General features: G+C 45.8%; 1 protein-coding gene across 1 annotated transcript in view; it reads right to left on the bottom strand.

Moving 5' to 3' along the window:
* Positions 1–786: 786 nt before the first annotated feature.
* The window catches only part of LOC8037859 (USP6 N-terminal-like protein), a 67441-nt gene continuing 57848 nt past the window's right edge, over positions 787–10379 (bottom strand). The window contains exon 15 of the mRNA XM_029982862.3: positions 787–6174. The gene's annotated coding sequence lies outside the window, so the exon portion shown is untranslated. The remainder of the gene's footprint in view (positions 6175–10379) is intronic.

Genomic DNA, 10379 nt, shown 5'->3' with positions numbered 1-10379 from the left:
ACACGACGACATCAAAGTCCCACCATATCTCCCGAGATGCATTGCGCTCTTCAATGGTCGATCTTGAAGCGCTCATTGACATCCCAGCATTTAAAACGAAAAATACAGCCACCCGATTAGAATACAACCTTGCGATTATCAATTACACGTTTAGCTGACCCTATTAGACTTATTTCTTTGTTTTCTGTATATTTTAAGTTCAATCACTGCATTCATTTTAAATATTCAGTTTTTTACACAAACGGTGGAGTAAAATGGACTTCGTGATGTAGTTCCAGGCCACAGCCTTTGTTTGCATGTCTTTTAGTTTGTCAATGCATCTTTTCTTTGTATTTTTATAAATTGTCATCACTTTATTTTTCAATGTACTACTTGTTAGAATCTTCTGTGAGATCGGCAGTATTCTTAAATCAATAAACTTCTAAAAACAATAAAGTTCTGATGGCCCTAGGTAGTCGCCAAAAGTTTGACAGCCCATCTACTTTTGTGGAGAGCAAAGTGCATCAACAAGACACGCATCTTTCCCGGCGGGAGAGCCTTCCAAACCAACACCTCCTGGTGCTACTTACACTGACACAGGACAGGCTGCACCAAGTTGATGAATTCAGTAGATTTACCATTCAGTAAACTGTTCTTTCGTTGCAGCAAGAGGCAAACACCAGAACCCTGTGAGGCCTGAAGCAGGGGCTCTGAACCGCAGCTGCCACGACGTCCAAAACTCTCAAAAATGGGCCAAATCACAATTTACTGAATCTGCACAAGCCTGCTGCATGACCCGAACAACCGTTCTTGTAAAAAAATTAATTTATTTAGTACCAAAAGATTCTACATATAGATATTTGTGAGAAGGTTTGTTGTACATAATACCTATATTACGCAGCGAGGAGAGCTCGAGGAAAAGCCAAAGACCAATGCGGGTGATTAGTCTCCCCCCTCCCAAGAAACGCCGACGCTGGGTTTGCCAATTCGGGACGAGGGCCGTCTCTGGGAGACGAGCGCGGAAGGCTTACACAGAAAGCCCGGACAAGGTACAAGGTATTGAGTGGGGGCTCTCATTTGTTACTCTATATACAACTAGGAGCTATACAATCAGTGGTATGGTACACTCTGAGCATGCCCACACACATAAATACATGCGGTAGCCTCGCGTAACCGCCGTCCAAAAGCGTCCGTCCGATATGCTATGTACAAGTGCGGCAAGCATGCGTTCGGCTCTCGCTCTGGCAGAGCGACGGCTGCGCAGCAAGTTCTCGGCTTGCCACCTATTGCTTTCAATGGGCCCCTCCTCAACGGCACCCGAGGACGTTCGCTCGTTCACCGACATAGCCTGTGGCGTTCTGCCCGACAGTGGAGAAAAACAGACCACCGCGTCCAGCTGCGACGAGACCCCCCCAACTCCAAGGGACGTCGAACGATTCTTCGGTGCGTATGTACACGGACTGCCGCATGAAACGAATTGGGAAATCCTTAATGCTTTGTTTCAATACCTTCCAAAAATTTGTTCTCCTTTAGGACGTCGGACCTGTCAAAAAAGTTTGTAAAGGTGAGAAATGATTCGGAGCCGGCCGGTAAAACGTTGCCCATTTAAAACTCCCGAGACAAAGAGTGTAAAGAGAGGGACACACACACGCCGTTTCGGAACACGACAGAGTTTTGAGAGTTTCTTTCAAAGCGTCGCGCGCCGACGAATGGTGCAGGCAACTGCGCGAAGCAGAAGTGGCAACGCCAACCCGGACTCCAACCGACTCCACCGAGAGGACGGACGGTTGCAGTGGAGGTCGACGAGGTCGCACCGACCAAGACGCCAAACTTTGGCGACCGAATTTCCCAGGCTGTCGTCTGTCCCCGCAACAAGAGTCAAAACTTTCGGACGTATAAAGCACTCTTGAAGTCAGGCGCGAAGGAACCGAGACGCGCAACCGTATTTAAGATTTCTGCGCAATGTACTCCCTCGTAGTGCTACCTCAAAAAAAAAAAAAAAAAATTACATGCGAATCATATTTTGTACGTTTAGCTTTCCCCGTCCAATTTCTGGCTTATTTATTCAAAACATGCGTTTAAAATGCTTACACACACCTCTCTACCACTGAGTGGCAAGCTCCCACAATGCACATGAAACCCATTGATATCGAGAAAAAAAAAACGACGAAGGAGAAAACGGGCACAGCACCAATACATCGTGCAATGTACTGGTGAAAGGGCCAATGTGCGGAGGCCAATGCAGGGGCAGAAAATGTGACGAAAAGAAACCGACACACTGGACACCAGCATCAACGTTCCACCACACCCCCTCTCGATCGGCAAGAGTCCCGGCCGACCGCCGACGTGGCGCTCGCGTTGTCAACGCCTGGGGCCCCTTTTTCAGTTGTGGCAACGTACGCGATAACACTAGTCTGTCGGGTTGCGAGACCTTTCGTACCAGGAATCCTCCCTCGCAACGTCAAAGTTGCGAGAAATAAATTTGTAGCCACGCCCGAAGGATGTGCATGTGTCCCTTTCTTTTGCACTAATTCACCTCGGGTGATTGCAAAAGCGGGGCAAGCTCCTCCCATAAAGCCCTCCACTCTCTCCACTTTAGCAGAGCAAACGCTGGACAGGAGGCTAGTCCACTTGCCTCCTCTTCAGTGTTCCCTCTGTTAATCTGGAAAGAGTAGAGGGCATCATGGAAGGAGCTTGACCCCGCTTTTCTTAACCCACAACGCAGTATGAACGGTCACACAAACAAACGGCGCCAAAATTTCAAACGGAGAGAAAGGGGGGAGACGGTAGGCTCAGCAGTAAATCGAGGCTTAACCCACTGTGCTCTCCCTTACCTGAAAAGTTTCGGGCTGTTTACTGGTGAAAGCCGAGATATCTAGCACTCTTGCCTAGATGATTCGGGCCCCAAGATACACATAAAAACCAGTACTATGTTTTTCTCCCCCTTCTTAGATTGTCAGTGAACCCCCAAGGGGAATGAAATATGACACAGAGTGATGAAAGGGGCAACCCATTACGAGATGCAAGGTCGTTCAGCCGCATCGCGAGCCCCTGATTGCTCGGCTCAGAACGAACAACGGACAATGCTAAGCGGCCTAGAAAACGTCGGGGACGTCGGACTTTTGGCAGGAACCTCCAAGATGAGACACTGTCACGGCAAGGAGGCGTCTAGCAATAATGGCACCTGCTTGCAGTTCGCTAGCGATCGGGGCTTGACTGAAACCACGAGTTATCTCCAGAGATTCAAGCTTTGACTCAGTTTTGACAAAATTCCAAGTAACAAAACATTCACTTCACCTTGCCATTTCTTTTTTTTCGTCACAACGCCACACCAAGGTGTCGATGTGAAAAACAGAAAATAATCGTGAGAACATGATAGAGACGTCCCTTTCTTTGTTTTGTTGCTCGAGCTTTCTCGACTGCAGAAAAACGCCAGAAAGACGCAACACATCTTCAAGCAGTGTTCAGATTCACTTCCCACTTTGAGATATATTAGATGTGAAGAATTAAATAGAAAAGCAACCCCTACAATCTCTTCCACAAACCTGAAATTATTATTCGGTATACATTTCTCCTTTCGATAAAACCAAAGAAAACTACACACCCTAGTGCATACACCCAATGCCCATTTTACAATGTTGTTTTGCAGTCAAGACTGTAAGAAACACAGTCAATGTCAAAACAAACAAGAAAATCTGCCATTTGTTTCTTGTTGACACTTGTTTTTTTTCTTTTGCTATTAAAGCAATATGTTTGAACCAAACGAGAATGATGACAGCAGAGCCACTACAAAGTTGTCCACACGAGCAGCGGTCGATGCTATCCCCACATATTGCCGATACCTGTCGTGCCTAGCCTTTTCTCACAGGTGGAAGCCATCGAAGCAGACTGCACAAAGGTTTTTGATGAACAGAGCACAGTCACGCATCAACTGTATGTTTTGTTTGCAATAGAAGTTTGTCTAAAGCGCTTCCTCTATTTTTAGTCTTTACAAGGTACACCCTTCTCCAATGCCAGCATACCTCAAAGTAATAAATACGAATGAAGCTTCTTCGGAACTGCTTCGAGCCCAAAAGTAAAAGAAAAATAGGACAGCAGCTATTACCCGAACTCAAACTATGTACAGCGTGCTCGTGACCTGCTCTGTGGATAAAAATCAAAAGTTCTTCGTGGTCCTCATGTAAAATGTAGAAAAACAAACGTACCACTTTTTAAATCGCCAACAAAAACCAAGTTCCAAACATTCAATGTCGACGTTATACTGTTCGATGGTAACATTAAATAGTAGCTCCAATTTTTTACTAAGAACATTAAAGAGTGCGTTACATTACAGTTGCATTTTGCCGTCCGTCTCGGAAGAAGGTCATCGCAAGTCTTTCACTGCACGGGAGCAACCAACCGGAGGTGAGCTCCATGAAGACTCGAGGCAACTGCTTTTTTTTTCTTGCATATATTGATCTCCACTGTCACTGGGTGCTCGTCTTCGTGCGGTAATGCAATGGGGAAACATATGCACAACCACAACGCGATATGAATGAAATGATTAGAGTACTGGCACCACCGGCCATCGTGCAAGCCAGCGTTCAATGCTTCAATGCTGAACCTTGGCTCGAACCTCGTTCACAGTTCAGAGAAACGTCGTCGTAACTTTCTTGCATCCCCTCGCCCTGCCGCGCAAGTAAGGCCAAGTCTACGACACGAGCGCGCCATTTTCGAATGCGCCGTGAACCTTTGGCTTTGGTTCCAGCACAGAGATGTCTTTCAAAGGTTGCAGTCTGAGCTTCCACTAACAGGCTGGAGGGTTTTTACGGCAGTTGGAGGGTTTATGAAGAAGCTATGCACCGCCTACACTGTACAAATCTATGCCGGTTGACGCAAACGAGTTGCCGATGCAGAACAATGCGATGTCCACTTGCTGCTGCCAAGTAGGACGAGGCCTAAAAATGAGTCGCTAGGTCTGTTGGATGTCCAAAATGTCGGCAGTCGCGCCACCAAGAGAGAGGCCCGTCGGGGCCTCGTTTGGGGACGTGGGATCACCCTCTCCATGTGCGACGTTATTGCTGTACAAATCACTGCAGCTGCCAGTCAACGAATCGTGTTGGTTCCCAATGGGCAGTCGTCCAAACAACAAGTTAGCGCAACGAGGACACCGATCACTTCGGGCCGAAGCGACGACAAAATGAGCAAACTTAAAAACTGCATTAGCAGTAGCTGAACCCTTCGATCGTTTCCAAGAAATAAGAAAACAAGGCTTTCTGTGACACAATCTCCGACGATTCAAGTCGCCTCTGAGATGCCCAAGAACGGCGTCGGCCAAGAACAACCGGGACACCCAACGTAAATTTTAAAAAATCACGAAAAAAAAAAAAAAAAAAAGAAGAGTGAAAAATCTGAATTAGCGTGGCCAAGAAAAACGCACCTTGCTCGCCACGCTAAAAACACGAGGACACACACTTTCCATATTGCTTGCAAGGTGCACACGCAGAGTATTTGTGACGTCGCTCGTCCACGCCCGGCGAGACGATACGGAGTTTTGTCGCGAGACCGAGAACCCGCGCGGAAAATGATACCGCAAGCCTGGCCCAGACACGCGAAATCCATTCTTTCCCACTTGTGAAGCATGCACTGTTTCCGGGGGACACATTCACAACCGCAAGTTTCCTTCCTAAATGTCACAGCTCAAAGTAAGTACAACTCAAAATAAACCACCCCCTTGGCACAAAAAGTAGTTCCCAGCGTCCCTCGCGCCAGCACTCGCGGAACGGAGGTCGCACCTCTGGCGAGTCGTCTGCTTTCCACGAGGGTGGCCCTCGTAAACAGTGACTATTGACGGACGCTTTGTGCGGCTGCACAATGGGAGGTGCCCCCGCGACTTCTCACTAACACCTCCCTAAAAGATATGTACTGGCTAGCCTTTGCTGTAAAATGGAAATCTGCCGTTGTACAAGGTACCGCCGCACCGCAGACCGACGCCGTGCCCAGAACCACCCGCCCAAACCGTTTTAACGGCCCACCAAAGGGAGGTAAGGCAAGTCGTGCAGCGGCACGCCAAAGTAAACGACAAAAACAAGCTTGTTCGGTTCCGTGGCCTCCGTCGTCGGGCCCTCCACGGCGCTGACGCTCGGTTGACTGGCTGGTTGGGGTGCGGCGTGGCTTCCAAGCGTCCCAACAAGCAGCACACTCCGTGGGCCGATCCTGAAATTCGTCGAGAGGTCAGTCGACAATTCTCTTATCCTCCGTCCAAGTTTTGTACGGCCAACCTGTGCCCACAAAACACAACGGGGTCAAGACCGGCCGGTGTCGACGACATTCGAACGTTCGATTACGGTTCAAGGGGGGACACTACCCAGAAAAAAAAAGTTTTGCAAAAAAACGTTGATTTTGCAACCAAATTGTTGCGTGTATGTCTATACAGCAGAAAGATAGTCTGCCTCAACGGGCGACGAGCCTCCCAGCTGTAGATGAGCAATTTAGCCAGTGCGGTACAACCGCTAGCCTGGGGTCTTTAACGTGCATCACGCAGTAGTGATACACGACCGCACACTGGTACGATGCTCATCCAGATCGAAACGGGCAGGGGAGGGGATTGAACCCAGAATCGATTTTGAAAAATGCCACATCTAGAGTATTTCCAGAAAGTTTCATTAGTTTACACAGCATAGTAGCTGTGTGAGAATATTCGAAACTTCGAATACTTCGCGAATAATACTTGCTATTCGATTCGATTCACTATTTTGTTGTTCGAAGTATTCGAGTTCTTCAAATACTTGGAAAACTAGGAATAACGCAAAACTTGCTGATTAGTGTCAACCGCGGTCGAGTTTTTTGTTTTGTTTTTGGACTCCACAGTATGATTTAGAGTTTGGCAAACTCAAAAATCCAACCTAAGTTCCTTTCTTTTTTTTGTATGAAGCGCTGCAAAGTTACTTGCACGCAGTTTTGCAATCTGTCCTTTGCTTGCCGTGATGTCTGGATTGCGGAGTTGGCGAAGTGGTCGTGGCACTAATGCTGCGATAGGTTTGATGAATGACTAAATTTGCGACACCACATGCATTGTCGTGAGCACAAACGCGATGGGCCGTACTCACTAGCCAAGGTCCTATGGATTCGGATATGGATTTATGGCTGACCTTGGCTACCGGCAATATCTGGCTCGTGCTATTTTACCGCTTGTTTTTCCGGTTCATCAGTTTGCCAGTATTCCTTTTGTTATTTACTTCTGCCCGTTTTCACCGATAAAAGTGAGACTTGCTTCCTTCACCTAAAAAACAACATATTCTTAATTTATTGCTTCTTTGTGGCGCCCTCTATTGGCAGAACTATTGCACACGGAAAGAAATGGCACAAATTCAGTGTGGCTGCGCAGCGCGGTTGCACAATCTCTAACTCTGCTGTGGCTTGCCGACCCGCCACCGCTTGTGTACTTTCGTTTAAGTTTTTGTGGTTGCGTTCGTCCGGGACGCGATGTCCGACTGCGTTGTGGCTTTCCAACCCGCCTCCACTTGAGTACTTTCATTTACATTCTGTAACTTCACTTCTTGAATGGTGTTTTACTGACTGATCTTTTATTTTATGTTTTTTATCAGTCACATGCAGTGTTGGGTAAAGTACATCTAAAATATACTTGAAGTAAAGTATGAATTAAATGAGAGGTTGTGGACCTAAACTTAAGTAGTAAGTACATAAGGAGCCACATACTTGAAGTATATAAATACAATGTACTTTCAAAGTAAAGTACAAGAATTGTTTAACACAATCTTTCATGGTACAGTGTTTCTCTTTTTTTTTTAACTGGTATGCATTGTCCCAAGTGTAATCGAAGGCGCATAAGTTAGTTGTTTTCAGCAATGGCGGCGAATATTGGATAAGGTCAGGCAGTCACTGTGTAATTACTTTACACTGGCTGATGAACTATTTAACTCAATCAACATATAAGGCACTTGTTTGTTGACAAAGCATCATTTTGTTATACAAATTTAACATGATCGAATTGGCGTAATGTACTTTGAAGTCCGGAGTTGTACTTTCCTCATAAAGTACCAGAAAAATTTTTTTAGTAAAGCACAAGTGCATAATCAGACAATGTACTCCAAGTAAAGTATGATTTTTCTAAACCCACTCGAAGTAGCACTTTAAGTACTTCATACTTCCCAAAACTGGTCACATGTGTGACATCTTTCTTATTGCAACAAAATTGACCTTTTCATAACGGTGTGTAAAAAAGAAACCAGTTCTGTTATGATTGAGCGTTCTTGTTTAAATTTACATAAAATAAAAAATATTTGTTTAAAAAAATGTTTTTATTCGGAACTACCATTCGTATTTGAAAATATTCTATTTGATTCGTAACTTTTATTGTTCGATTCGATTCGCTTCGAAAGAGTTTGATATTCACACACTTTTACTGCATAGTTAATTCATACTGCATAATTTTCGGTCCACTGATGCTAGAGAAAAGGAAGGGGTTGAAGCGCTTTGAATGCATTTTTTTCCATTCCACTTTTTGGCATGAATTTCACTTTAGAAAAACTATTGTTTATTAATGGGATAAGAGGAAAGACTCACTCATTTTCGCTAATTGGAATTTTATGGGCAACGCAACTGTGGAATTGCTTTCTTTTTTCACTTTGTGGATGTGTTTTATAAAAGATAAAAGATTTTGTTGACAACATAAAAGGCAAAAATTTATTTAATTTTTCATTGCGATGTTAGCACCAAATAAATTACTTGTTGGAAATTTTGTTTTCACAGTTGCACTCTACAGAGATTCTGCTGCAGATCTAAAGTCGAAAAATGTTGGGTACTACATTGGTTTCGTAACGATAATTTTCCCGAACAAAGTCAACGTGTTCCTCATAAAAACAACTACAGTATAGACCACTTACAACGTAACCACTTATAGTGCAGGACCGGGTATAACGCGTTTTTTTTAAACCACCGGTTCGCCTCCCATAGAACTCCATGCAATTACGTACCGCTTAAAATGCATGCGCGCGAAGGGAAATACCGGATATAGTGTGGTTTTTGGCACAGCCCGCCGACCGCGCCGACGACCGGAGCAGCGAGCACGCTTCCCTATGCGACAGTAGATAACGGCGCTGACGGCGCGAGCTGCAAGGGGCACTCGCGGGGAGAAGCGGTGAGAGGCTGCAGTTGCCGTAGCGACGGAGGGACGCACGCACGTGTCGTTCACGTGCGTGCGTCCCTCCGCTGCGTTGGAAACAAAGAAACAAACAACCACAACGACAGACCAATTGCAGGTCGAGGAGAGGTGTTCGCGCGCGTTGCATGCCGGTCGCGGGCCGGCTGCTGCTATCCGCAAACATGGCGTCGGTTGTGATCGTCGTCGTAGACGGCATCCATCTCATCATTCTGCGTAAAAGCGCTATCCTTGACTGTGAATTTTCGTTGTGTGTCGCTATGATAACCCAGCACGTACTAGAAGGGAAGATCCACCTACTCGTGCGGCGATGTCGTGGCGGCGCTCTCAAGACGGCAGAAACGCCCGTGTCGTCGTGTTTGTTTACTTCGACTACAGTGGTGCTTTCTAAGCATTTGTGTCCTCGAACATCGCCCGTATTTCTTATTTGGCGCATTTCATGCGTGTGCTCAAGTTCAAGGTATTACTGACGCGTACCATATGAAGGATGTGAATTTTCACGCGTTTTCATCTCCGGAGAAGTGATTAGGGTTAGGAATCCTGAACGCTCGCAATGTCCGTCCGCAACCCGCGACGCCGTTAAAAGGCTGCGCCAGGCAAAAACCGCTCATTTCTTTCAAAATGTGTGACACACTTGAGACAGAACTGTACTAGTCTGGTGAAATAAAGACTGTCCTCAAACTAAGCTATATTTTTCATCTAACATAAAATAAATTTTTTTACAAAAGTAAGTTGTCTCATGTCATGCATTTTGGCCTGAAAAATTGATGTTTTGGTTATAGCGCGGTACCGCTTATAGTGCGGATTTTCGCGACTCCCGAGACATACGTTATATGCAGTCTACACTGTATTGAACCTATTTCTGACCATAATAGGTATATTTCAAGTTTCGCTTCAGTATCCCTTTAATATGACTGAAATTTACAGTATATACTGGCAGTTGCAAGGCAGGATGCAGTGCAAATTTTCATCTGTGTACAAAAATTAGGAACTAAATGATACAGTGTAAACCGCATATAACGTATGTCGCGGGAGTCGCAAAAATCCGCACTATAAACGGTACCGTGCTATACACCAACTCAACTCTCCTACGTCACGCCGCGGTGGTGGCGCGCCGGACGCACTTCCGGTTTGGGGCGGTGGGCAGAAGTCGCCGTGCGAGACATGCATTCCTGTGTTCCTTTGGAAAAAACGAGACAAAAAACCTGCCTTCTCGTCAAAATGCTGCGATGGGGGCTTT

The sequence above is a fragment of the Ixodes scapularis genome, unplaced genomic scaffold (assembly GCF_016920785.2).
Source record: "Ixodes scapularis isolate PalLabHiFi unplaced genomic scaffold, ASM1692078v2 PGA_scaffold4__175_contigs__length_147842914, whole genome shotgun sequence".
Taxonomy (NCBI): Eukaryota; Metazoa; Arthropoda; class Arachnida; order Ixodida; family Ixodidae; genus Ixodes; species Ixodes scapularis.
This window is presented reverse-complemented; position numbering and strand designations above follow the sequence as displayed.